Below are 5,627 nucleotides of genomic sequence, written 5' to 3'. Positions count from 1 at the left end.
CTCCAACACTGTCCATACGTGGTGGGCACTGGGCTGGGCTCTGGGACCCAACAGGGAAAGGTCATTTGCCAGGAAGGGCAATAGCTTGGGCTGGGGTGGATGTGAAAACCTTCCCAGAGGAGGGACGGGAGAGGGAGTGGGGCAGAGAGGTGGGGGAGTCTCGCAGGAGGCAGCTCAGGGAGAGAGACCAACCGGCTTAGACCATCAGCCCACTCCCAGCTGAGACTGACCTCTCTGTCAAATGGGCAGAGCACAGATCCACAGTCTTATCGAAAACCCTGGGGACCAGATGGGCTTTGGAATTCAGAGTTTTTCAGAGTTTAGAAAGCAAATTCAGCACGTGCACTATACATTATACAGCACCTCCATCGGTCTGGCACAGCATGCTGTAATCAGACAAGTATGTCTCTGCAGCAAAACGTATGAGCATCCACATTCAGCAGGGTGAAGACTATAACTTAGTTTCATGTCAGCGCACATCAGGTTTTGCCACGTTGTAACTTTGGTTTCCAGGCATTTGGGCATTCTGGAATTTGGGATAAGAGAGCGCGGATCATTCCCTCTAAGGCCTGGGGGTCGCTGCACAGAGAAGGCGCTTGTCTCGAGGCTTCCCTGCCCTCCTTCCCCCGCCTGCTGGGGACCAGGGAAGAGACGGGCTGGTTGGAGCGGAGGCGGCTAAGGAGTTTCCAAATAGGAAAACCAGCGGCTGTGGGCCCCCAAACGAGGCCGGGCGTTCCCGGGCTGCCTGGGCCGTGAGTCACCGGGGCCGCAGCAGGCAGCGCGCAGGAATGCGGCCCGGCCAATCGCCCGGAAGGCGGTGGGCGGCGGGCAGGCGAGGGCACGGCGGCGCTGAGCCGCTGCCCGTGACTAAGCAAGACCCTCCCTGCGGGCCCCCAGCGGGCCCCTGCCGGGCCCCCCGCGTCTGGCTGCTGCCCTGCGCGGGCGGGGAGGACGCACCCCCTTGTCCCCTGCTCTGCGCCCCCTTGGAGGTTCAAGGGCTGCGCAGGGGCCTCAGAAGAAGATGTGGAAAGAAATAGTACAACTTCCATTTCTATTTACTTGTATATCATCCTTTTAAATTTTAATTTAACTTCTTTTCTTCAAGTAAGTAGTACATTTATATGCTTTAAAAATGTAAAGAGGGCCAGCCTCGGTGGCCTAGTGGCTAAGTTCAGTGCACTCCACTTTGGGAGCTGGGGTTCGGTTCTGGGCACGGACCTACACCACTCTGTTAGGCGGCCCACATACTGAAAAATAGAGGAAGATTGGCACGGATGTTAGCTCAGGGCGAATCTTCATCAGCACACGCACACAAAAAGTGAAGATACAAGGATCTCCAAGAGATATTTGTACTCCCATATTCATAGCTGCGTTATTCACAACAGCCAAAAAGTGGAAACAGGGGCATCCATGGAGGGACCAATGGAAAAGCAAAACATCCATACATACCATGGAATGTTATTCCACCTTAAAAAGGAAGGAGATTCCGACACAATGCTGCAACGTGGAGGAACCTGGAAGACGTTGTGCTAAGTGAAGAAGCCAATGACAAAAAGGCACATACTGGATGATTCCACTTATGGAAGGCACCTAGAGCGGTCAAATTCACAGAGATGGGAAGTAGAATGGTGGTTGCCAGGGGCGGGTGAGGCGGCAAGGAGAGTGTGTGTTTAATGGGGACAGAGTTTTAGTTTGGGAAGATGAAAAGAGTTCTGGAGATGGATGGTGGTGATGGTTGCTCAACAGTGCAAATGTCCTTAATACCACGGAACTGTACACTGGAAAACAGTGAAGATGGTCGATTTTATGTTGTGTGTTTTTTACCACAATTAAAAAGAAAACAAAAAGAGGAAAAATGTAAGGGTGCAAGTCACCCGCCCATTCTTGTCCGGCAGCCAATTCCTTCACTCAAGACACTTAACGTCTCCAGTTTCTTTGGATCCTTCCAGAGAGAGTCTGTGCGTATATGGTCATGCTTTGCTTAATGACAGGGACGCATTCTGAAAAATGCATTGTTAGGCGATTTCATCGTCGTGCGAACGTCATAGACTGTATTTAAACCTAGGTGGTACAGCTTATTCGACACCTAGTCTACTCTAATCTTGCGGGGCCGCCGTCGTACATGCTGTCTGTCATTGACTGAAACGTCGTTATGTGCCGCATGACTGTAGTAAAAGCAAATCCACATAATCATGTATATGCATAAATGTATAACTTTAAATATGTAGGAAAGTATAGTATAGTCAAACCTTTTCTTTTTAAAAAAAATGCAAACAGCAGCATACTTTGCAGCTTGTTTTTTCCGTTTAACAATACATCTTGGAGACTTTTCTATACCAATGCCCAAAGAGCTTCCTCACTTTGTTTTGTTAAAAACAGTCTTATTGAGATATAATTTACTTAAAATTTATCTATTGTAAGTGTACCGTAAAATGATTTTTAGTAAATTTATAGAGTTGTGCAACTCTGGCCACAATTCAGTTTTAGAATATTTCCATCATACCAAAAGTTCCTTCGGGTCTGCGTCCTGTTTCATCCCCAGTCCCACGCCCAGCCCAGCCGACTGCCGATCCGCTGCCTGTCTATGCATTTCCCTTCGCTGGAAATTTCACGTGAATGGAATCATACAATATGTAGTCTTTTGTGTCGAGCTTCTCTCACTGAGCATAAAGTCTTTGGCGTTTGTCCGTGTTGTAGCGTGTTGAATTAGTTTGCTTCTGGATAGTATTCCATTGTATGGATGTTTCACATTTTCTTTATCCTTTCACAAGCTGAGTGATACTAGGATGTTTCCAGGTTTTTCTATCATGAGTAATGTTGCTATGAACATTCGAGTTCAAGTCTTTGGGTAGGCATATGTTTTTATTTTCTCCTGGGTAGATACTTAGGCGAATTGCTGGGTTGGGTGGTAGGTTTATGTTTAACATTTTAAGAAACTGCCAGACTGTTTTCAAATGCGGCTGCACCATTTCACGTTCTCACCTGCAGGGTAGGAGGGTTCCAATCGCTCCACATCCTCGACAACACTGGTTACTATTTGTCTTCTTGATTACAGCCATGGTAGAGGGGGTGTGGAGACATCCCATGTGGTTTTAATTTGCATTTCCCTAATGATGAATGAAATTGAGTATTTTTATCTTCTAATTAGCCATTCATATATCTTCTTTGATAAAATGTCTATTCAAATTTTTTGTCCATTTTCAAATTTAGCTGTCTTCTTATTGAGTTACAAGACCTCATTCTTTTTTATAGCTCAGTAGTAGTCCATTGTATGGGTGGGACATAATTTGTTTCCCATTGATATCTCTAAAGTTTTTCATTTTATAAACATTTTATAGTGAACATAATTTATTAGTGCAATAGTTTATGTTCCAGGCATAAACAGATAAGTGAATTCGTTTTTTGGGAAACATCCTCAAATTATTTTGCTGAGAGGGGATTAGTAAAGCTCGCTGACCCCTAGCTTGAGCCTTCATCCCCATGCCACTCCTCCCCGCCAGCCCCACCACATCCTTCAGACCTGTTCCAGCCATCCTGAGCTTTGTAAAAACTCTGTTAAAAGCTTGCTCTTCTGGCAGCCTGGCCCCCATAGAGCCTGACCAGAATCCCTTAACCGATGGGGAACCTGAGGTTCAGAGGGGATCTACTAAGGGCAGCATTGGCACAGTCTCACTTTCTGGGGCCCTCTGGCATGACCCAGAGCCCCAGCCTCCCTTATTGTGGGTAGCTTCAGTATGGATGACGGGATGACGTGTTCGTTTGGGGTTCCCTGAGCCCACTGGGGCCAGAAGAGCTCAAGTCCAGGCTGATGGGGCTGATGTTGCCCTTGGCCTCTGCACTCCATCCTGGCCTCCCCTTGCCTGCATCTGCCCAGCCTGAGCACACGGCCCCACGCACAGGCCAAGCCCAGAGCGCCCCAAGGAACAGGACTCGGCTGGTCATTTGCTCCCCCGTGGCTGGTTCTTTCTTCTCCTTCATCATCATCATTGTCACCGTTTGTTGCAGGGGTGCCCTGTGCCTGTATATGACATACAGGAGTCCACTGGATCCTCCCACCAATCCTGAGAGGTAGAGCTGATTCGTTCCGTCTGCAGAAGAGGAAACAGAGGCTCAGGGAGGCTCGAGGACTGGCCCTTGAGCGACAGAGAGGGAATCCAAACACAGCTTTGACCAACTCCAAAGCCCACATCTTTGACTGGTCCCGGACCCCACACCAGTGCTCACTCAGCCCTCAGCTGATTTTCCTCTGATTCTTGGCAGACATTTTAGAGATGCTGGCAGGGGACACAATGAAGGTGACACGACAGAAGCAGTGTGGCTCCAGGGTCATAGAGGAGTCTAGCTGGTGAGAATCGAGGGTGCCCCCCTTGCCCTGAGCCAGCGCGGCTGCAGAACAGGTACGATTCAGGGCAGGACAGCGTAAGGGCGAACGGCCGCTGGAGAGCCTGAGGGTCCCGCGGAGCGGGCACCGCTGCCCATCCCCCACCCCAGCCTCAGGCTCAGCCAACAGGGTTGGGGAGGGGAGGTCCAGCTCAGAGGAGGGTGCGTCAGAGGCACCCGAGCTTTCTATCCCCCTCAGGAGAAAGCTAAGCTCTGTAATCACACTCTTGCTTTCACTTTCCCTCTTTCTCAGTACGCATTTCTATTGGAAAACTCCAGACTTGTCTGAGCTGAACCAAAGGAAGAGGGGTTAGTGGGCACCCAGGGCAGCCCGGGGTGGAGGGGGGAAGCAGAGGGTCAGGGCTCCTGTGGCAGATAGTATCAGCTCCCAGGAGCTTAGATCTGATGACCCCATCCTTGACTCTAGAACCATCCACGAATGCCTCCCAAATTCAATCCATGCCCCTTAGTCTGGCATTCAAGGCCTTTCCCTGGCCAGGCTTCAGCCCTCATTCCTCCATACGCTTACTTCAAGTTTTTTGCTCTCATTGTTCCCTCTGCCCAGAATGCCCTTTCGTTCCCATTCCCTCAGATGCAATGCTCAAACTTCAGTTATCCTTCAAGACCCAGACCAGATGCATCCTCCTCCAGGAAGCCTTCCTTGATTCCCTTAACAGGAAATGACATCTCCCTCTTCTGAATCCCCAAAGCCCTTGGTTCATACCTTTCTGAGGGCACATTCCATTATCTCACCAGCAGTAGGCATTGATTGTTACCCTACCCACCTTCCATCTCCCTTCTGATGATAACACCCAATCTTCCTTGAGAAACCATCTGTCACCCACTTCAGTCGTGTGGTCCAGAAGAAGCTGACTGCACCCTAGGATCCAGAGAAGGGCATGTGACCCAGGCCTGGCAGTCAGAGCATCACATCTTCTCTCCAACAACCCCATCCCCACCCCCAACCACTACAGATCTTGTTTCAGAGTCGGGCCTGTGACCCAGTCAGAGTCAGTTAAATCAAGGCTTCTCTGGTGTGACCAGGAGATGGGCCCATTCTGTCTGGTGGAACTGATGAGCACAGGATGTGGTCCTAGGAGTACAAGCATCTCCAAGAACAAAACCAAAACAGAAAAGCAGAATGAGGTAGATTTTATATAATATGGTTATAAGGACCTGGATCCAGCCAAGCCTGAAGCTGTAATCTTTTCAGACATGGGGACAAAATATTCCCTTTTGAGAGTAGT

General features: G+C 49.3%; 1 long non-coding RNA gene across 1 annotated transcript; it reads right to left on the bottom strand.

Moving 5' to 3' along the window:
- Positions 1-2,750: 2,750 nt before the first annotated feature.
- Positions 2,751-5,292, bottom strand: LOC139040061 (uncharacterized). The gene is made up of 2 exons (XR_011493885.1): positions 5,166-5,292; positions 2,751-4,088 (listed from the first exon to the last, which is right to left on the bottom strand). It is a non-coding gene; the product is annotated as an uncharacterized lncRNA (long non-coding RNA).
- Between the last annotated feature and the right edge of the window lie 335 nt (positions 5,293-5,627).

This window comes from Equus asinus, chromosome 13 (genome assembly GCF_041296235.1).
Source record: "Equus asinus isolate D_3611 breed Donkey chromosome 13, EquAss-T2T_v2, whole genome shotgun sequence".
NCBI classification, from domain to species: domain Eukaryota; kingdom Metazoa; phylum Chordata; class Mammalia; order Perissodactyla; family Equidae; genus Equus; species Equus asinus.
Note: the sequence above shows the minus strand (reverse complement) of the source record. Positions and strands in the feature narration are given on the sequence as shown.